This window comes from Triticum dicoccoides, chromosome 4B (assembly GCF_002162155.2).
Source record: "Triticum dicoccoides isolate Atlit2015 ecotype Zavitan chromosome 4B, WEW_v2.0, whole genome shotgun sequence".
Lineage (NCBI taxonomy): Eukaryota > Viridiplantae > Streptophyta > Magnoliopsida > Poales > Poaceae > Triticum > Triticum dicoccoides.
The window spans coordinates 665,261,824-665,272,476 of NC_041387.1; the positions used below are offsets into that span (position 1 = coordinate 665,261,824).

General features: G+C 45.4%; 1 long non-coding RNA gene across 1 annotated transcript; it reads right to left on the bottom strand.

The window, feature by feature from the left end:
• Nucleotides 1–835: 835 nt before the first annotated feature.
• LOC119294258 lies at nucleotides 836–3,312 on the bottom strand. Its single transcript, XR_005143393.1, has 4 exons — nucleotides 2,978–3,312; nucleotides 1,541–1,624; nucleotides 1,220–1,276; nucleotides 836–1,111 (listed from the first exon to the last, which is right to left on the bottom strand). It is a non-coding gene; the product is annotated as an uncharacterized LOC119294258 (long non-coding RNA).
• Between the last annotated feature and the right edge of the window lie 7,341 nt (nucleotides 3,313–10,653).

Sequence of the window (10,653 nt, forward strand, 5' to 3'; positions counted from 1 at the left end):
GAGAGAAGGGATCAAAGGGAGAGGAAAGCATAAGATCGAGGGGAGCCACGTGTTAAGAGAGAGATCAAGGGGAAGAGAGAAAAGGAAGGGAAGGTCACACGCCTCACCAAACAGGGAGCCGTGGTGTCTGGTTCTCCGCACGACCGCCTCAACTTTAGTGCGTCCCTATGGCTCCTAGTCGTCGGCCATCTTTGGATGAACATTTCGAATGCATGCATTTCTGTCATGCTCATGGTGACCATCAAAAACTTAAACTACAGAGGAATCAAAAACTACCAATCACCCACTTAAGGATTAACATAAATACTTCTTACAGGTATCAACTGCGGGCAAGTGAACCAACATTCACTCAACAGGCGAATGGTACATCACAGTACTAACAAGAAACCCAATCAAAACAAAATCAAGAGGCATAATACCAGCTGAGGACTATACTAGGGGTCTAGCTATATCTGCAGATCACCCTGCATATCATCAATAGTTACGCACCCGATCTGCGCGGCAAGATGGCTAGCAACCAACTGCAAGTGTAAGCAACATGCACCCTTCAGTGAGATATTAACATGTGGTGTACAAAGAAAGTATTAATCACACGAGACAATTAAGAGACCATCAGTAGTCTCATCTACAACACATATTAGCTTGTATCCTACTTCAGTAGAATGCACTCTATCTGCTTCAGTAGTGAATCACGTAGTGGAGCTGTCTCGTACACATCACTAGGTACTGACAGTGCGCAATCCAGTCTGAGAATTTCCCTAAACAAAGTGAATGGAATAACATGTAGCAGCATCACATAAAAATGTACGTAACAATGAACGAACATGTATACAAGTATACAACCAACTTATCTGTTATTATAAATATCTATGCACAAGGAAGCAACCTCGGTTTCAGTATCGAACTACATCTGATTACATGACTGTACCAAGGAACGCATCCAATAATCCAATGCCTCAGATCTCCAGTGGGGAAAATCAGAGGTAGATGTCCGCTCTCCAGGATGTGGCCGGCCAGCAATATCGACAAGGCCATGTGATAAAATTCAAGCCTGAAGCAACATGTGAATCTAAAACAAGCTTCTTTCTAGGCCTGTATTTGCTCGGGAGATCTACAAAGAAACAAGGAATTTCGATTTCTTGAGAAATGGATGTACAATAGTATACAAACTGATATATTCAGTTCTTACAATTAAAGATGAGGACATTCTATTTCTGACCTGGAGCATCGTATAGTGAGTTGTAGTGAACTTCAAACCAGAAACTTGGCCAATGCTCTGAAAAACATGTAACTTAAAGAGTCAGCCATCATAACCAGGTATCTTTTAAGCTGTAGTCACAGAGATATGCTTAGGCATGCCTGCAACTGATATATAATTTATGTGTTGCAAATTGTGTGTAACAGATTTGATGTGGGCAATAATCCACTGAAGCAGGCTATAGTGCAAGTAATATTATGAAAGATTGTGCTTGCGAGTACTGCCTTTTTATGTAGATATGCACAACATTTGTTTGTTCCTTGGCAGAGACCAAAATGTTACCTCTCCGTGGAGCCTGATACGGTGGAACAATTTCAACAAAACAAGTATCTCTGAAAGATGTTAGAAGCATATCTTCGCATCAAACTGCCAAAAGCAAAGAGAAACATTAGGCGTCTTCTTTCTCAATGGAGCTAAGCTTGTCAAGATATAATGGTTCTTAATGTCCTGCAAACAATAGCTCTTTACAGATTCTAAATTCATCGATACACTGTAACAAAAAAAATGTAGTTACTGCGCTGAGTGACAAGGGACAAAACTAACATGTCTTCCTATAATGCCTTAAACAGACTTGGTTCATGGAGTGTCAGTAGCAGCTCTGGTATATATCTGTTGGTTCCAATACATAAATGATCCAAACTATTATTATTGCAACAACAGAAGATAGATTGGTCGGATGGTCTAGCGGTAGTTGTTTACTTCTACAGAGTAACCAGCAACTACAAATATACTAGCAATTAGCAAGCACAAGATCCAGATATACGCAACTAGCAAACAGCAGCTCAAATCGGACAATCAAGACAATGTGAACAGCAGCATCATTTATCATATACACTAATAATCCCTTCTACAGTAAGGCAACCCTCAAAAAAGAATTAGATGTAGCACACACTTATGTGAGTTTTAGTATTAGGGATACTTCTATATATTTGAATTTGAGTAATTGTCATTTTTTGCTGCTCTACGATTCTTTTATATGGGCAGTAGTGATTCATGTACAAACTACACAGGATGTTTGCAATTTTAGTGATTTAAGATAACGACACATGAATACGGCAAGTATATCTCAAATCACTGAAATTGCAATGCACTTAGAAGAATGAGGTGGACGACATGGAACAGAAAAATACGCCAGGCATTAGATCTGCTTTTCACAAAACAGGGACAAACTGAGCATTTTGTTATACTTCTATATTAACTGGATCTCAATAGATGGATGACTTATTCCAACTTCCTTACCATGATGTTAAACACATTGCATTGGAGATTAGTAAATAATGAAATGCTAAAACTACAACCAACTTTCTATCTATACTATTCAGTAAATAATGAAAATTGTTAGCATTATTTGACTCTGCTGTAATCTGTCTTTTAAGTAATTACATGGAAAACAAGGTTTTGTTAAAGAATCACAAGTTTCACAAGTAAGATTTTTATAACTTTGCGAACGAAGTTCTGAAAGAGAAAATATCCACAAGTTCTGAAAATAAGGTAGGGAAGATTAAAGATAAAACATGAAGGAAAATGACTTTGCTTACCCCAGAACAACTACTGTAGTACCGTGAATATGAGTAGCTTTTATATGCACAACAGTACGAATTACCAAATACCAATCTCTGATTCCTTTCCCTAATTTCACAAGTTGACATATGACATAAAGATGCTTCTATATAATACAAGAATTGGTAAACAGAGAGGAGAAGAGAGAGTTCATATTACCAGTGTCCTGGACTCCTGGTCAGGAGCAGAGGGAGGCGACTGTCGGTCGTCCTGGTTGGCTGGTCGTCCCGTCTGGAGTGTGGAGCGGAGGGAGGCCCGAGGGACGGCTGGAGTAGCTGGACCTGCACCGGCTGGATGCCGGAGACTAGGCGGCGGCGATGGCGTCCCCTGGACGGCTGGGGTCGATGGACAAGCATGCATTAGTCGTGGCGTGGTCATACGAGGAGGCGCCGGCGTGTCGGTCCTGGCCTCCTGGTGGCGCGGGGCGGCATCGCCGCGCCGCGCCGGGCTAGGGCGGCGGCGGAAGGGCGGTTGCGCCTGATGTTGGAAGCGGCGGCGGAAGGGGGAAAAGTGGATGGATTTCCACCGATTCGGGACAAACCCCTAGCTTATTCACATGAAAAAAAAATCTAACGATGGGCTTTACTAAAAACACCGGTTAACCGGTTTTTCATAAAAACACTTGGTTCGGGCGTTTCTTGGTCAATTGTTGGACGTTCCATGGAGGTAAGCCAACTGTCCAGATCACCGGTTCTGGTTTTTTCCTATCGAACCGTCGGTCCAGGTTCTTTAATCAACCATCGAGATCACGGGTTTTCTTTTTTCTGATCCGACTGCAAGTACGGTCGATTTCTTAAACCGTAGGTGTTGTTGGGATACCCTCCCCATATTTTGCATCGCCATGGAGGTGAAATGAAAGGAGGAGACTATATTGATATGTCAGTCTCTCGGATCTGTCGTTACAACACCATCGATGGTCGGTCGCACCTGACGCATCTCGCCGTCGCCACTTTGTAGCACCACCGCATGCGGACTCAGCACCGATCAAAAGTCGTCGACCATGATGGTCACAACATGCTGCTGGGTCTGTCATTGTTTCTATCATTGTCGGTTGTAGCTTTCTCCCACACTGGTCGTAGCTTTCGTGGGTGGGCGTGTGGGTGACGCAATCTTGGTCGAGGCGACCGATCAGGAGTGAGATCGGTCGGTCCAATTACAATGTTTCTCTTTAACTATCGAGGTCGCGGGTTTTCTTTTTCTGGTCCGACTGCAAGTACGAACGATTTTTTAAACGTGGGGTGCAGCTGACAGCCCCTCCCCTTATTCTCTGTTGACGTGGATGTGAAAGGAAGGAGGAGACTAGATTGATATGCCAGCCTCTGGGATCTGTCGTTACAACGCCGACGGTGGTCGGTCGCACCTGACGCATCTCGTCGTCGCCACTTTGTAGCACCACCGCATGCGGTCTCACAACCAATCAAAAGTCGTCGGTCGCGCTGGTCACAACATGTCACAGGTCGGTCACAACTTCTCTCATTGTCGGCTGTAGGTTTCTCCCACACTAGTCCTGGCTTACTATGGGCAATCGCGTGGGAATGGCGCGATCTTGGTCGAGATGACCGATCAGGAGCCAGATCGGTCAGTCCAATTAAAATGTTTTTCTTTAAACAACCAATCAAGGACGCAAAGCTTCCTTTTTCTGATACGACTAAAAGTACGTTCAGTTTTTTGAAGCGTGTGTGTAGCTGGTATACCCTCCCCTTATACTCTATTGCCATGGAGGTGGAAGGAAGGAGGAGCCTAGATTGATGTGTCAGCCTCTCAGATATGCCGTTAAGCACCGTCGGCGGGTGGTCGCACTTGACGCATATCGTCATCACCACTATTATAGTACCACCGACTGCGCTCTTAGCATCGATGAAAAGTCGTGGCCTCGCTGGTCACAACATATTCCCGAGATGATCGCAACTTCTAGCATTGTCGGTTGTAGTTTTCTCCTATGCTAGTCATAACTTCCATGGGAAGTCGTGTGGGAATGACGTGATCTTGGTCGATACGACCAATCAGAGCGAGATCTATGAACCGATCACCGTTGTTCATGACAACACCATCGCGTCCATCATCCCAACATTGGGGATCTCCTCGTCACAACATCCTCCAACACCCGTCGTAGCGTCAAGCTCGATGCTTTTTATCAATTACTCTCTCCCTCCCATAATATAAAAGTAATTTTTACACTTCTCGAAAACGCTCTTATATTATGGGACGGAGGGACTAGTTGGGTGAGAAAAAACCGTGTTATAGGTTATTTAGCACATGTTAACTAAGTCAATTTTATAAATTCATTACTATATATTTAGGTATATCTAATTTCCCTTTCAATCAATACTAAATAAAATATAAAATATACTCTATTTTTTCATGCCAAAAACACTTTTTGGAAAACTTCCATGCCAAACAAATAAATATATGTAACAATATCCGGATACTTCAAAAACAATTTCCGTCCAGTTCTCCCCGGATAAAAATATAGGATAGATCCAATTTTCCATCCGATACTTGTTCATGGCGCAAAAGCTCTAATTTTCGCGCTTAATTTTCCCTCCAATTAACTTAGTTTTTTTGAGGAATTCCCTCCAATTAACTAGAAACTCTGAATAAAATGGGCCTCAAAAGTATATCCAGCCCAACCGCCCGCACTCCACGCCCAGCACGCCGCCCCTTCAGCGCCCAGCGCGACCGCCACCTGCAACCCCCACACCCCCACCTTAACCCCTGCCTCAGCGCCGCTTCCTCGAACCGCCTCGCCGCCGCTTCCTCGAAGTGCCTCGCCCCCGTTTGGATCTTGCAGTGACGGCTTCGTCGGTGTTCAGCTCCGGCACCTACATCCTTAAGGAGTACGATCTCTTGGCTGGTATGGATCTGAACGCCCACCCCTTCCCCGATCTGACTGCTACGAATACCACTATACGGATTCAGGGGTGGAGACGGAGGGGTGATCAGGGGTCAGACCCCTGCCAATTGCTCGCCCCCCTGAACGATTCGTAGCAGATAGTGTGTACTGTTTATGCCTAATGGCCGCATCTAATTGCATAATTAGCCCATACGTAAACAAGTAATTAAACATTCACTGATGTAGAAAAGCCCATAAACCATGTATAGCCGTGGCTGACTATAATTTTAGGATGGGCCAGTGCCTAATCCATCAATCAGATCGATCCATTGATATGTACCTAATACGTGCATGTTCTACACTTCTGACAGGGTGTTCTAGGTGAAACTTGTTTAAATTTGATCAAACTTATAGAGAAATATGACTAGATCTACAAAATAAACTGTACATAGTGTGAATATTTTCTAAAGATTCTAATAAAAATAATCAAGTCTTCCAAATAGTGATATATATTTTGCAAACTCAAACATAAAGAAATTTGACTTAGGATAAACCTTGGCTGCTGCTTCTTGACTTACTGGGATGGCACATGAGGCAACATGCGGCTGCTCTACTATCACCTAGTGCTTAACAAAATCTTATCCATAGCTTGAATACTGCTCAATTTGCATAATCTGTACAGTTTTCAACTTAAACCTGTTCTGGATCCATATGTCGACAGCATTATATCTGTGCGTGGGTGTGGCTGGACCCATTGTATTGGACCTCCTCTCTCTATTTTGAGTTATGACACTAGTAGAAAAAGGCCCATTTGTCCCGGTTCGTAAGGGCCTTTAGTCCCGGTTCTTGAACCGGGACTAAAGGGTCGGGACTAAAGCCCTAAACCTTTAGTCCCGGTTCACTTACGAACCGGGACCTCAGGGGTTCCACGTGGCCGCTCTGCGGCGCCCTGGTAGGAGGACCTATGGTCCCGGTTGGTCTCACCAACCGGGACCAATAATCCTCCACGTGTCAACAGTTATGGTGCTTGTTTTTTTTTAGTTTTGAAAGGGGGGTTAGGGGGGGTTTCGGAGGGGTTAGGGGTTTGCTTGTCGACCATCCCGCGACCCCCCTAGTCCACCCCGCCGTCCTCTCGAACCCTACCTCCCCCCTCACCCCGCACTCTCCCCTTTCCTCTCGCACTCTCTCTCACTGCCTTGCATCTGAGCGGGCTCGTCACCACTGTCAATGCTTGGTCGACGGTAGCTACTACATACAAAGAGAATGTACTCGACGCTAGCTAGTAAACAATTAAATGAAGGAACCATTAGTTACAGAACATTGTGATCGTGAACATATATAGAGAGAAGAGTGACCTCTCTCTTTCTCGGTGCTTGGTCAAAGAACAAGTTTCGTATATCTATCCGAAACTAGCGATTACATATAGCACACGTCGATGCATATATCTATGAATAAATTCTCATGTCCCGATAGCATTCTCCGTCTTTAGGAAAGACGTAGTCAACAAAGAATCCGGTTATCTCCTCTTGAATTGCTTGTAGGCGATCCTCTGGTAAGAGTTCGTCCCACTTCTGCCAGGTCTAATTAATTTAAAGAAGGGGGGTCAATGCATATATATATGAATGAAATCAACACAATTGATTATGATAAAATAAATTTGTGAATATTGTTTACGTACTTCAAAATCTTGTTTAGTCATGCCCTTCGGGGAGATCTCTTGTCGAATGAACTCGCAGATGCAGTATCCACAGAAATCATTTCCGGGTTGCTGATACATGCACTATACGAGAATAAAGTTTAATAAAATTGATAATGAACCATGATAATGATATTGAAACTAGAATCAACGAGAGATACGCGAAACTAGCTATCTAGTACTACTTACTCTGGGTTGTGTGAATAGCAGCTCTTGTCTCCATTCACCCTTAACCTTCCTGATGAACTTTTTCCAAACACTGCCCGACAAAGAAAATGATTACTTGATATCAGTAAATGAACGAAAGTTGCCGATATAGTGCGATAATGATTGAACTTACTTCTGTGTTAATTCTATGACTTCTTCGAATTCTGAAAAAGGATAACGTCTTGAGTCTAAGATGGTTACTTTTCCAGCGTCAAGCGCAACGCTTAGCAGAATAAAGTGGAACCTGCGCGCATAACTCGTCAATTACACTTACCGAGTAAGCGAAACAGAATATGCAGAAGACAGTAACACTCACTTGTATTGGTACGGAAAGAGTATTTTTCTTTTGTTTTGGTGACAAAGGAACGTCCTTAGCAAGAGATTCTCAGTAGCCTCCGGCCTGTGCTTTATTAGATATCCATTTACGAAATATGGGTGAACGAACCCAATGTCAAAGCAGCTCCGGTTCTTTTTGAATTCGATGATCTTCACTCTGCATAATATAGTGAGGATATAATTAATTATATACATGCAATGAACGAGTTAATCGCTATAGACTTAATTACAGAAATGATATTTACAGACAATAACAAGCGACGAGACTTTTCTCGAGGGCTCTTTGATTGTATAACTGAAAGAATTCGTCAAATTCAACGTAGAAATAGTCGTCGCTTCCAAGGAATTCATGATCAGCATTAATCCCCACGATGATACTGCCCTGTCCACTCTCGGTGGCAGCCATGTACAATTTATGCATTCTCGCATCATCGTCGGTAGATTCTTTTCATCTTCTTCAGTTTTGACAAGAGGCTTCCCAATCTCGTAGTTAAATGGCTCTTCCTCAAAGGTTTCGAACACCACATCATCGCTTAGGTAGTCACCAGCATGGAAACCAGGAGCAACGTTTGCTACCACCGGGGTATTGGTAAACACCTTGAGCGGGGGGCACGATTGAATTTCTTGTTCGCCGAGTTGGGGGATTTTTTTCCCAATTCTTGCACCACCACTGCCACTTCTTGACCGACTCATAACTTCGTCATATTTCTTTGCAATAATGCGGTCATAGTTTGGAAGCGGCAGAGGCGGTGGTGGTCGCCGAAGGGCATCTAGAGTGCACTTCGCTTTCACTGGATCTATCTTCTCCTTCGGAGGTGGAGGTTTCCTTGCAAAATGGGCCTTCACTTTGGCATCACTTTGCTCCTTGAGCTCAGCGTAACTCTTCTCAGCTGGTAACTTCTCCAGAGGCTTGAGACAAGGACCGTATTGGTATTGCCTCACGCCTGATCTGGATGTGCTGGTGCTACTTGCCGGAGCGACGGCAGCTGTATTCCGTACCTTACGAGGCGGATAAGGAGGCAGACTGCTCCGACGCGCTGTAGGAGCCGGAGCGGCGGCATCTGACTGCTTCCGCCGTTGCTGAGGAGGCGGAGCAGGAGTGCTGTCACGCGCTGGAGGAGGCAGAGGAAGAGGCGGAGTGCTGTCACGCGCCGGAGGAGGCTGAGGAGGAGGCGGAGTGCTGTCACGCGCCGGAGGAGGCGGAGGAGAAGGCGGAGCGCCCTGATCACCCGCCGGAGGGTTCCAGTTTGTTAGCTTTATGAACTCCTTCCGCCATAGACATGTAGTCCTTAGAGCAGAACCCAGCCGATCCTCCCCTTCGCCTGTTGGGTGCTCAAGCCGGAGGTCCACAAACAGATGTACGACTTCATCCACCGCCACAACAGCGAAGCCCTCTGGAATCGGACGGTAGTGATAAGTACTATTATGTTGAGGAGGTGCAACAGAGCTGACAACCGCCGTCAACAACAGGTTCTCACATTTCGTCAGAAGCTCGCAATGCTGGGCCTCCGTGATAGTATCCACGAGGTGGCGAGGAGCCGTGGAGTCAGGCTGCTGAAAGAGCTCCGTGGAAGCCACGCTGCTTCTCCGCTGAGATGGTGGGTAGCTTCTGGGCTATCTGCGTGCCGCTGAGATGGTGCCTCGAGCTCGGCAGCTCGCTGGCTCTGAGCTTGTTCCTCTAGCCTTTGCACTCTTGCATGCAGCTGGTCCACTCTGCTGGCCTCCTGTTTCTTCTTCCTCTCCCGGCTTCTATAACCGCCTGCGGCGGGAAACCCTTTCTTCCACGGAAGGGAGCCGGGTGTGCGTCGTGTTCGTCCAGGGTGCTCTGGATTCCCGAGGGCCAGGGTCAGCTCGTCATGCTCTCTGTCCGGAACGAAGGTCCCTGCCTGCGCTGCGACGATATGCTCCTTAAGCCTCGTGACGGGTATTTTAAGTTGCTCGTCCGTCCACTGGCAATCCCCGGTTTCAGGGTCCAAAGTTCCCCCAACCCCGAAGAACCATGTCCTTGCATGTTCTGGCCAGTGCAATGTCTGTGGTTCGACCCCTTTCTCCACAAGGTCATTCTCTGCTTTGTCCCATTTTGGCATGGCTTTTATGTAGCCGCCTGACCCCGTGCGATGGTGAAACTGCTTCTTTGCAGCATTTAGCTTGTTTGTCTTAGACATGATCTTGCTCTTCTCCGATGTCTTGAAGTCCACAAATGCGGCCCAATGATCTCTGATCTTCTCATATCGACCGGTGAATTCTGGAGTCTTGTTTTTGTCGACAAACTTTGCTTTCAATTCATTCTTCCACTGCCTGAATAGATCTGCCATCTTCTTTAGAGCACACGCCTTGACCAGTGGCTCATTAACAGGTTTATTCGGATCCTCATCTGCCGGTATGGTGAAATTTGCCTTCAGCAAGGTCCAAAGATCATCTTTCTGTCTATTGGTGACATAAGATACTTGAGGGTCACCCTTCTTAGGCTTGTTCCATTGCTGGATGCTGATCGGGATGATGTCCCTAACAATAGCTCCGCACTGAGCTAAAAATTCAAGTCTGGTCCGCTCCGGTTCAATCGGTTGGCCATCGTCCGCGATTTGTGTGATAATGAATTTTTCATCCGGGCGCAACCTTTTCTTCGGGCCTCTTCTTGTTACCGAAGTTTGGCTCGATCCGGAGGGCTATATATAATGAAAAGAAGATATATAGAAGATCGAGTCAATATATGTACATATAACAAAACAATTCATGCATCAATTAGCTACTAGTCAGCACATG